The sequence below is a fragment of the Elephas maximus genome, chromosome 26 (assembly GCF_024166365.1).
Source record: "Elephas maximus indicus isolate mEleMax1 chromosome 26, mEleMax1 primary haplotype, whole genome shotgun sequence".
NCBI classification, from domain to species: domain Eukaryota; kingdom Metazoa; phylum Chordata; class Mammalia; order Proboscidea; family Elephantidae; genus Elephas; species Elephas maximus.
Window position 1 is genome coordinate 20,846,976 of NC_064844.1, and position 12,084 is coordinate 20,859,059.

The window sequence follows — 12,084 nt, forward strand, 5'->3', positions numbered from 1 at the left end:
TAGCTATCTAGTGCTGCTATAACAGAAATACCACAAGTGAGTGGTGTTAACAAACAGAAGTTTATTTTCTCACAGTTTAGAAGGCTAGAAGTGTGAATTCAGGGCGTCAGCTCTAGAGGAAGGCTCTCTGTCCGCTCTGGGGAAAATCCTTGTCTCAGCTTCTTCAGCGTTCTTTTCGACATTCCTTGGCATCCTTCATGTGGTGTCTGTCTTCCCTGTTTTTACTTGCTTGTTTCTGTGCCTAATCTTCTCCTTTTCTGTCTCAAAAGTGATTGGCTTAGTCAGGAATGGATTAGCCAATAAGCAAGGTAAGCATGGGCTTACTTGTGCTTACTTACTAATTGTAGTGAACAATTTCACATGGGTTTCCCAGCAATTTCACATCATGACATGGTGAAACCTATGTGAAATTTTTCACTACAGATGATCTGGTAAGCAAGGTAAGCACCGTGCTTACCTTGCCTGTTGAATAATCTGCCCATGGACTTCGGCAGCACATATACTAAAATTGGAATGATACAGAGATTAGCATGGCCCCTGCACATGGATGACACATAAATTTGTGAAACGTTCCATATTTTTATGTTTTGCTGTGTATATTCTCAACAACAAGAAGGTAAGTTAAAAAAATAAGTGATTGACTTAAAACATGTCCTATACTTACAGAACATCATTAACATAATAAAGAAAATCCTATTCCCAAATGGGATTACATCCACAGGTATAGGAGTTAGGATTTACAACACATATTTTTGGGAGACACAATTTAATTGATAATAGTGACCCGTGACCTCTGTCCAAAGGCCCCAGTAACATTTCCAGGAAGATATGGCTGTGATCTCTATTGTCTCCCTGATCAGAGATCAACTGACCCACAGAAGGGTGAGTTTAGGGCAACAGTCTCTTTAAGCCTTTGGGTACTCCTGCTCCCTCTTGAGAAGAATGAGAAGTATGCTGGAATAAGCTCACTCCTGGCCACTTTCAGAAAATGGGACCCCAGAGCCACACATCCCCCAGTCTGCCCTATGTGTCTCCCAAGTTTTTAGGAGTCACCTGGTGACTCATAAACAAGTCCACAAGAACCAAAGTATGACCTTCAGTATACTCCGCCTGAATTTAGAGACCATCTCAAGAACAGATTTGACACATTGAACACTAATGACTGAAGACCAGATGAGTTGTGGAATGACATCAAGGACATCATACATGAAGAAAGGAAGATGGCATTAAAAAGGTAAGAAAGAAAGAAAAGACCAAAATTGATGTCAAAGAGACTTTGAAACTTGCTCTTGAATGTAGAGTAGCTAAAGCGAATGGAGGAGGTGATGAAGCAAAAGGCCTAAACAGAAGATTTCAAAAGGCTGCTTGAGAAGACAGTGTAAAGTATTACAATGACATGTGCAAAAACCTGGAGTTAGAAAACCAAAAAGGAAGAACATGCTCGGCATTCCTCAAGCTGAAAGAACTGAAGAAAAAATTCAAGCATTGAGTTGCAATATTGAAGGACTCAATGAGGAAAATATTAAATGATGCAAGAAGCATCAAAGAAGATGGAAGGAATGCACAGAGCCACTGTACTGAAAAGAATTGATTAAAATTCAACCATTTCAGGGAGTAGCCATATGATTAAGAATCAGTGGTACTGAAGGAAGAGATCCAAACTGCACTGAAGGCATTGGTAAAAAAAACATGCCTCCAGGAATTGACAGAAAATGAATCGAGATGTTTCAACAAATGGATGCAGCTCTGGAGGTACTCACTCATCTATGCCAAGAAATTTGAAAGACAGCTACCTGGCCAACCGACTGGAAGAGAGCCATATTTGTCCCCATTCCAAAGAAAGGAGATCCAGCAGAATGCGGAAATTATCAAACAATGTCATTCATATCATACAGAAGTAAAATATTGCTGAAGATCATTCGAAAGCGGCTGCAGCAGTACATCAACAGGGACCTGCATTCAGAAGAGGATGTGGAACCAGGGATATCATTGCTAATGTCAGCTAGGTCCTGGCAGAAAGCAGAGAATACCAGAAAGATATTTACCTGTGTTTTAATGACTATGCAAAAGCATTCAGCTGTGTGGATCATAACAAATTATGAATAACATTGGGAAGAATAGGAATTCCAGAACGCTTAATTGTGCTCATGAAGAACCTGTACTGAGACCAACAAACAGTCTTTTGAACAGAAAAAGGGGATACTGCCTGGCTTAAAGTTAAAAAAGGTGTGCGTGAAGGTTGTATCCTTTCACCATACCTATTCGATCTATATGCTGAGAAAATAATTTGAGAAGCTGGACTGTATGAAGAAGAACAGGGCATCAGGATTGGAGGAAGGCTCATTAAAAACCTGCAATATGCAGATGACACAGGCTTGCTTGCTGAAAGTGAAGAGAACTTGAAGCATTTGCTGATGAAGATCAAAGACCATAGCCTTCACCTTCAGTATGGATTACACCTCAACATAAAAAAATTAAAAAATCCTCACAACTGGACCAATAAGCAACATAATGATAAGCAGAGAAAAGATTGAAGTAGTCAATGATTTCATTTTACTTGGACCCACTTTCAACGCCCATGGAACCGGTAGTCAAGAAATCAAACGAAGCATTGCATTAGGCAAATTTACTGCAAAAGACCTCTTTAAAGTGTTAAAAAGCAAAGATGTCATTTTAAGGTCTAAGGTGCAACTGACCCAAGCCACGGGTGGTTTCAATTGCTTCATATGTATGTGAAAGCTGGACAATGAATAAGGAAAACCGAAGGGGAATTGATGCCTTTGAATTATGGTGTTGGTAAATAATATTGACTGTATCATAGACTGCCAGAAGAACAAAATCCGTCTTGGAAGAAGTACAGCCAGAATGCTCCTTAGAAGCAAGGATGAAGAGATTCTGTGTCACATACTTTGGACATGTTATCAGAATGGACCAGTCCAAGGAGAAGGACATCATAGTTGGTAGAGGGTCAGCAAAAAAGACGAAGACCCTCAATGAGATGGATTGACAAAGTGGCTGCAACAATGGGCTCAAGCATAACAATGATTGTGAGGATGGTGCCGGACTGGGCAGTGTTTCATTGTGTTGTACACAGGGTCACTATGAGTTGGAACAAACTCTATGGCACAGAACAACACTTGGTGGTAACACCATTAAACAAAGCTGGAATATGGGACGTGTGTGTAGGACGAAGTCATTAACTGATGGACCTACCTTCTTAGATGGCACAAAGTAATGTGGAATCAGGAACGTTACTTCAAAGGATGTGGATTGTAGGTCATTACCTGCTGTGTCTTTGGAAGACTTCGGACCCTGCTGGGAAGAAATAGTATTTGCACTGGACTCTGCCTTTAGCCTCAGTTCCCCTTAGCAGTGTAAGATCCTGCAAATCCTACTGGACTCTGCAAGCTGTGATGGGATCAGGAAACAGAATTGTAGCTGAAAAATGGGTCCCGCTTTCTGGGTTTCTGAGCGTAGTCTTGGGTTCCTATTGTGGCCATATAGCCCAAAGTATCATTTTCAGGTAGTCAAAACCCAATCCAAACCCGTTGCTGTCGAGTCAATTCCAACTCATAGAGACCCCATGTGTCACAGAGTAAAACTTCGCCCCACAAGGTTTCCGTAGCTGTAATCTCCACCCCCTGCCCCACTCTCCTTGTCTGTAATCTTTACGGAAGCAATACTACAGGCCTTTCTTCTACAGAGCCCCTGGGTGGATTTGAACTGCCAACCTTTGGGTGAGCAGCAATTGCAAACTGCTTGCACTACCCGGGGACCTCAGATGTCCAAATAATTTAAAAGGGGGCCCTTTGGGTCTTGTCAAGGGGGAGCTGTTTCAAAAGGTAGCTAAGGTGAGAGGAGGGCTCTGAAGTGAGGATCCTACTTGGAGACTGCCTGTGCGGGCCGGTGGAGCCCAGGCGTGACCTTGCAGTTGCACACATGTGCCCCACATGGTGGGCCATGTGTGCTGCCAGGATGTTAGAGGCTTCAAGGCTCTCCATGCCTGGAATAGTCTGGATCTGCTGACTTGACAAAACTGATCTCCAGAGGGTTGGGGGCTGGGCCACATCTGGAGGGGAGGGGGAAGGAGCCCCCGGCGACTAGGCTGTGGAGGGGCTTGCCGCCTCGGCAGCCCTGAGCTCCCTCTTCCCTCCCCCCAACCACAAGAGCAGCGTAATTCTCTTCACATTAAAAGTAAACATCTGGCAGCATCTGCAGTGCCCAAAATAAACCAAGAACTAATAGGAGATGTTAGTTACCATGATGGGTCCTAGATCAGGAAGGATGGCGGTTGGCTATGTAGAAGCCAAAGCTGGCTGCCTGGGAAGCCTTGACTCATTTGTTTACTGATCTGTGATAACTTTGATCAGTGCATGAGCTCCTTAGACGACGCTGCTGGTGCAGTTTGCCCTGGCTTCAAAGCAGCAAGGACATTCCACTGACCTCACAGGCCAAGCGGGATGATGACTGGGAGTGATTGTTGGTTCTGGAGTGTCAGCTGCACCTTGCTGGAAGCCCCAGGTTGGGTATCTGAGGAACTGAGAACAGAGGGGAAATCTGTGTGGCAAAGCCAGTGAAGTCATCACAGGGAAAAGGGTCATTCTCCAGAAGCGGAGGTTGTCTGGGCCCCTTCCTAAGAAATCAGGAACAGATATCAGTGCGGAAGCAGGTAGGATCGCTCAATGGCCGTGGTGCCAAAGGTGCTCCCGGGGATGAAAGGGAGAGGGAGACAGAACTTAAAGAGGCGGGCTCTTGCTCACATCAGCTCTCTGAATCTGGCGAGTGGTGTCAGACAGGGCAGCGATGTTCGAATCCTTCGTGAAAAACACACTGACTGCTGAAATCTGAATGACAGCAAGCTGGAACAGAGCCTGGGACTGACTGGCACCATGTGACGACTGCGGAGGAGCTCAACGATGAAATTGGGCATATTTGAACAGCATCAAACCCATTCCTCACAGCAACACTAAATGTAAGCGACAGACGGAGAAACAAATTAGTATAAAAAATGTCGCCAGCTTTCACGTTCTGGCAAGAGAAGCGCTTCCAACGAGGAGCGAATTCACAAGTCTTCATTATTCTGAGGACTAATATCCTTCATCACCCTCTTCAAGTAGTCGGAAGTGGCACAGGGCTCGCTGAGGAAGGGGAGGGTTGGGGTTGCCTGAGCGTGCAGAATCAGGCATTTGGCTGCAACGTTAGAAATGGGGGTTACTGGAAAGGTCACGAACGTGCCACCTACTGGCTGAGTGAGACAGGTTTACAGGCATGTTCAGTTTGGCCCACAAATGTTTTTATTTTATTTTTGAACTTGATTTAGTGGCCAAATGTACAAATCAGGAGCGCTCACAAAAAGCTCCACCTGAAAAATCAGAAGACCTGGTACCTCTGGGCCTGCATACTTGAGGTCAGGGCTACGTTCTTTGCATTGCCCCCAGCACCACCACGCTGGATCCTGTAGTTCATCTGTGATTTCAACTCCCATATTAAGCCATCACACACTTTTTATGAATCAGAGAGCTGGTGGGGCTGACTTTCCGAAAGTTCAATAGGCTATATGAGAAAATGAGAGATTTTGGTCCCATTTTACCCATACTGACTGCTAACCGAAAGGCCAGCTATTGGAAACCACCAGTGGCTCAGCAGGAGAAAGATGGGACAGTCTGCTTCTGCAGAGATTTACAGCTTTGGAAGCTCTATGGGGTCACCCTGAGTTGGAATCGACCCAAGAAGGGCCAGGGATTTCGGGGTTTTTTTGTCTTACCCATACCAGTTGTCATCGAGTCAACTCTGATTCATGGCAACCCCATGGTTAGAGTAGAACTGTGTTCCATAGTTTTCAATGGCTGATTTTTTGGAAGTAGATTGCCAGGCCTTTCTTCCAAGGCACCTCTGGCTGTATCTCCAGCCTTTCCATTAGCAGTTGAGAGTGTTAACTGTTTGTACCACCTGGTTCCACTTTAGAGAGAAAGATTTAGCTACTTCTTTAGCCCTTTGATGGAAACCCTAATGGCACAGTAGTTAAGAGGTACTGCTGCTATCCAAAAGGTCAGCAGTTCAAATCCACCAGCCTGTCCGTGGAAACTATGGGGCAGTTCTACTCTGTCCTATAGGGTCACTATAAGTCAGAATTGACTTGATGGCAATGGGTTTTTTTTTTGCCTTTTGGAATAATTATCTAACTAAAATCAGTTTTTCTTGATAAAGCAACAGCACAACATACAAGAAATGCTTAGAGAGTAAAGAAAAGCACCAGTGAGTTCGTTATCCTTGCACAATGGTTCTTTTTGTGTATTTCCCTCCGGTCTTTTTTCACATATGTTTTTACATAGTTGTGTGCATGGGTTTGCACCCTGCTTTTTTCATTTCACACATTTTTTCATATTGCTGAATACTCTTCATTTTTTATTACTCTAAATAACGTTGGAAGGAACATCTGTGGCATAGAAATCTTGCCGTCGTTGAAGTATGCACTCACTATGTATTTTCAGAAGTAGCATTAATGAGCTAAGGACTCGAACACGAAAGAGTTAACCTGTAAGTTCCTAGCTCAAAAGCACTCTGTATAAATCTCTTCATCTCAGCAAATTGTTGGAGAGCCTGTAGGGAAAAAAAGGTCATTGCAGCATATGTGATAGGATTGTGGGTAATTTTAAAAAAAAGAAAAGAAATTCGGCGTGTGAAGTCCATTCCGGGAATAGCACTATCTTGAGACCCAAGTCAAATAGCACTAAATGTGCTAAGCAGAGGCCTGTGTTTAAAGAAGAAACTCATTTGCCCTTAATAACTACGAAACGCTGCATAGCTCAATGATGGAGTCAGAAGGCTCCACATAGTATCAAAACCTGGTTCAGAAAGATATGGGAGGCCAAGATACAAGACAAACTGTCTTTCCCAATTAAAGCATCTTTGTGCCCTAAGTACCATAGTCATTTCTCAGAACAATGCCTGCCTTTAAACATTTTTATTGGCGGGGAAACGAAAAATGACCAAGAGCAGCTCGTTTAAAGGTAATCTATATCCTATAAACAACTTAAAGCGTGGTGTAAACAAGGTGATATGACATAAAATGAAATGAGATACAGATTACCTCCCTGTTATCTTCTGTACAAGATGAATAACAGTGCCTGAACTCTCCAAGCCACAGAAAGCAAACATACCATATATTTTGTTTTTATTTTGCCTGCCTTCCCCCCAATAAACAAAAAGATTGATATCATGGAAGGCCGGGACAAAACAAGTGCCTTTCCTTGAGATGGACTCCCGCGCTGAAAACTGAGGGGCACCAGAGGGGTTTCTGGGAAGTGGCCCACACAGTTTGTTTCCACACCAGGCAAGTCAGCAAAGCTTCTGCGGGCAGGATTATGGAACACTTGAGAAAACTCCATTCCTGTGGAAAGGCAGCCTGTCTTCGGAGAGGCAAAATCGTGCCTCCCTAATCTACTAGAGCTCTTTGAATGGCCAAATAAGTGTACGGATAAGGGGGGAAACAGTAGACACAATCTATTTACACTTTCAAGAAGCCTCTGACAGGCTCCACACCAAAGCCTGTTGAAGAAGTTGAGTCGCCATGGGAATGAGGAGAATGTTTGGTGACAAATAGGAAATTGGCTTAGAGATAAGAAATAAAACAGCAAGGCTAAACAACCCTTTCTCGGGACAGAAAAGCATCAGTAGTGGGGTTTCTGGTGGGGGATTCATGCTCCTTGGGGACCAGGTTAACTGGCCCTTAGAGCTTTGAGATATGACCATCAAGCCCTGAGCTTGCTTCCACAACCTTCATGTGGAAATCGACCTCGTTGCCTTACAGTCCTGTCTCATAAATTGCTTTGTTGAGCTTGTCTTTGTGACATCTTCAGTGACATTGTAAGCTTCTGGGAAGCAGGCCACATGTCTGATATCTTGGTGTTCATGACAGTGACTAGCACCCAAGAAATATTTTTGACTTGATGAGTCAAGAAAAGAGTGAGTGTACAGTGAAATCTCCCGGCTTGCAAATGCCTTGGAGCGCTTCTGTGTGGGAAATACCAACAAAGAGCTGCTGAGCTGCAGGAAGACGCAGGAGGCTCATGAGGGCTGCAGGTGCTCAATGTGGAGACAAGAGCAGGTAGAGTAGGGCATTTAGGGAAAAAATAATTCACACTGAACTTGAACTGTTTCTATTATGAACTGCATCATACAAAGAGAAGAGGGTATCTATACATACACACACACGTATCACTTTAGAGGACAATAGTATAAACTGTACACTTAAGGGTAACAGATTCAAAGCGCTCTGTGCCAGACCAAGAAAGGGCTTTGGGTCATTAAAGAGCAGAATTTCTCCACATTTTTTTCATTGTTACCCCCATTAAGGAGTTTTTAAGCAGCCATGGTAGCTCAAGGTTTAAGCACTTGGCTCTTAACTGAAAGGCCGATGGTTTGAACTGAAAGGCCAGCTGCTCTGCAGGAGAAAGACCTGGCTATCTGCTCCCATAAAGATTACAACCTAGGAAACCCTATGGGGCAGCTCTACTCTGTTATACGGAGTCACTATGAATTGAAATCAGCTTGACAGCACCTAACAACAAGGAGGTTTTACGGAAGAAAGACCTGGCAATCTGCTTCCATAAAAATTGTTGTTAGTTGAATGCTTCAAAGGTCAGCGGAGCAAGGGCGGGGGTTTGGGAACTATGGCTTAAGGGGACTTCTAAGTCAATTGGCAAAATAATTCTGTTATGAAAACATTCTGCAACCCACTTTGAAATGTGGCATCTGGGGTCTTAAATGCTAACAAGCGGCCACCTATGATGCATCAATTGGTCTCAACCCACCTGGATCAAAGGAGAATGAAGAATACGAAGGTCACACGATAACTATGAGCCCAAGAGACAGAAAGGGCCACATGAACCAGAGACTTACATCATCCTGAGACCAGAAGAACTAGTTGGTGCCCGGCCACAACCAATGACTGCCCTAACAGGGAACACAACAGAGAACCCCTGAGGGAGCAGGAGATCAGTGGGATGCAGACCCCAAATTCTCATAAAAAGATCAGACTTAATGGTCTGACTGAGACTAGAGGAATCCCGGTGGTCATGGTCCCCAAACCTTCTGTTGGCCCAGGACAGGAACCATTCCCGAGGACAACTCATCAGACATGGAAGGGACTGGACAATGCGTAGGAGAGAGATGCTGATGAAGAGTGAGCTACTTGTATCAGGTGGACACTTGAGACTGTGTTGGCATCTCCTGTCTGGAGGGTAGATGGGAAGATAGAGAGAGTTGGAAGCTGGCAAAATTGTCATGAAAGGAGAGACTGGAAGGGCTGACTCATTAGGGGGAGAGTAAGTGGGAGTATGGAGTAAGGTGTATATAAGCTTATATGTGACAGACGGACTTGATTTGTAAACGTTCACTTAAAGCTCAATAAAAATTATTAAAAAAAAAAAAAAGATTGTTGTTAGTTGATGTTGAGTCAGTTCTGACTCATGGCAACCCCATGTGTGCAGAGTAGAACTGTTCCATAGGGTTTTTAAGGCTATGACTTTTCAGAAGCAAATTACCAGGTCTGTCTCCCCTCTGGGCCAAGAAAACACTATGGAGCAGAACTGACTTGATGGCATCAGATTTGTTTTCTTTTTTTAAGGAGTCTTTTAAAATATTTTTACCTAATCTCCCCTGTCTTAGTTATCTGGTGCTGCTATCACAGAAATGCCCAAGTGAACGGCTTTAACAAACAGAAATTTATTCTCTCTCAGTTCAGGAAGCTAGAAATCTGAATTCAGGGTGCCAGTTCCAGGGGAAGCCTTTCTCTCTCTGACGAACCTGGAAGAAGATTTCTTGTCATCAATCTTCCTCTGGTCTAGGAGCTTCTCAGTGCAGGAACCCCAAGTCCAAAGGATGTGCTCAGCTCGTGGTTCTTCTTGCTTGGTGGTAGAATATCCCTCTCTTCTCTGCTCGATTCTCTTTTTTATATCTCAAAAAAGATTGACTCAAGATACAACCTATTCCTGTAGATTGAGTCCTCCCTCATTAACATAACTCCCTCTAATCCTGCCTCATTAACATCATGGAGGTTAGGATTTATAACACATAGGATAATCACATCAGATCACGAACTCGTGGACAACCACAAAATATCAGGAATCATGGTCTAGCCAAATTGACACGCATTTTGGGGGGACACAATTCAACCCATAACATTCTACCTTTCGGCCTCCCAAAATTCATGTCCTTGCCACATGTAAAACACATTCACTCCATCATATCATCCCAAAAGTCAAATCAGCTCCAAGTGCATATTCCATCTTCTGAAAAATTCTTCCTAATCCGTGAAATCTAGAATACAAGTTATCTGCTTCCAAAATAGGACAGTGGGACAGGCACAAGGTAGATATTTCCATTACAAATAGAAAAAATTGGAGGGAAAGAAGAGATAACAGGCATCAAGCAAGTTCAAGGCCCAGGAGAACACATTACATTAACCCTCAAGGCTTGAAAATAAACCTCTGTTCCTTGAGACCATTTAGGCAATGGCCCTACCCTCTAGGTTCTGGGTTTTGGCCACACTTTCCAGATTCTGGGTGGAGGCACCTTGGCACTGGGCTTCAGGTCCAACTTCTAGGCCCACAGGGATGGCAACTCTGCTCTCTTGGATTTGGGTGGGCCCATTCTCATAGTCTGTCTGAGTGGTGACCCTAACCCCTCGGCCCTGACAGTCCCCATTATTCCACCTCTTGGGCATAGCAGCTCCACCACCTCAGCTTTGGGCAATGGATCTGGCCCCATCCTGCTGGCACTTGTGAAAGGCAGCTCCACACTCCTGAGCTGAGTTGGTAAAGATCTGACTCTTTGAAATATAGGAGGCCTTGGCCACACCCTTCGAGACCCAGCAGGCTGTGGTTTCACCCTTTGAGACCCCAGATGTTATGGCCCTACCCTTTGAAACCAAGGCAGCTGTGCTTCCTGTACTCCTTGTCTCTTATCTTCTGCTCCCTTGTTCCTTGGCCTCTTGGGTCTCTTGGGCTGACCCAGCATCTGCCCTGCTGGGGCAAGTGTTCCAAAGCTCTTTAGCTCTACCAGTAAATGCCTGAAGGTACCCGACTCCATTAGTAAACCTTGGCTGGAAGGCACTTAACTTTCTTGCTCTCTGGGCTGGTTCCCGCACTGTCTTGCACCAGTCTCCTGGTTCTGCTGCTGCTGTTTCTCTGCTGCTGCTTCCTGCCATCTTCTCCATCTCTGGTATTACAGCTCTCATCTCTGGTGTTACACCTCTCGTCGCTTCCTTCTCAGCCCTCATCAGAATTGTCTTTAATGTGCATAATTCCACCAACAGTCTCTTCAAGGCAATCTAGGCTTTTATTATAAGGGCTTAAAACTCTTTCAGCCTCTACCCATTACTCAATTCCAAAACCGCTTCCACATTGTAGCAATCTGTTAGAACAGTCCCCCACTCCTGGTATCAAATTCTGTCTTAGTTATCTAATGCTGCTATAAAAGAAATACCATAAATGGATGGCTTTAACAAATAGAAGTTTATTCCCTCACAGTTTAGGAGGCTAGAAGTCCAAATTCAGGGCACCAGCTCCAGGGGAAGGCTTTCTGTGTTGGCTCTGGGGAAAAGTCCTTGTCATCAATCTTCCCCTGGTCTAGGAGCTTCTCAGTGCAGGGACCCTGGGTCCAAAGGATGTGCTCTGCTCCTGGCTCTTCTTGCTTTGGTTGTAGAACATCCCTTACCTCTCTGCTTGATTCTTTTTTTTATATCTCAAAAGAGATTGACTCAAATACAACCCAATCCTGTAGATTGAGTCCTGCCTCATTAACATCATAGGGGTTAGGATTTATAACACATAGGATAATCACGTCAAATCACAAAATGGTAGACAACCACACAATACTGGGAATCATGGCCTAGCCAAATTGACACACATTTTGAGGGGATACAATTCAGCCCATAACATCCCCCAATGACATTTTAATAGCACAGATATACTGTATATCTGTTTTGTACTGTGGCCCTTTGGGGGGCTACATACCATTGTAATATCTAAGATTTTTTTTCATTCCCCAAGAACCAAGTTTTGTCCCCATGGGGTGATATTA

General features: G+C 44.2%; 1 pseudogene; it reads left to right on the top strand.

The window, feature by feature from the left end:
• Nucleotides 1–482: 482 nt before the first annotated feature.
• LOC126068199 (uncharacterized) lies at nt 483–582 on the top strand (annotated as a pseudogene).
• The last annotated feature ends 11,502 nt before the right edge of the window (nt 583–12,084 follow it).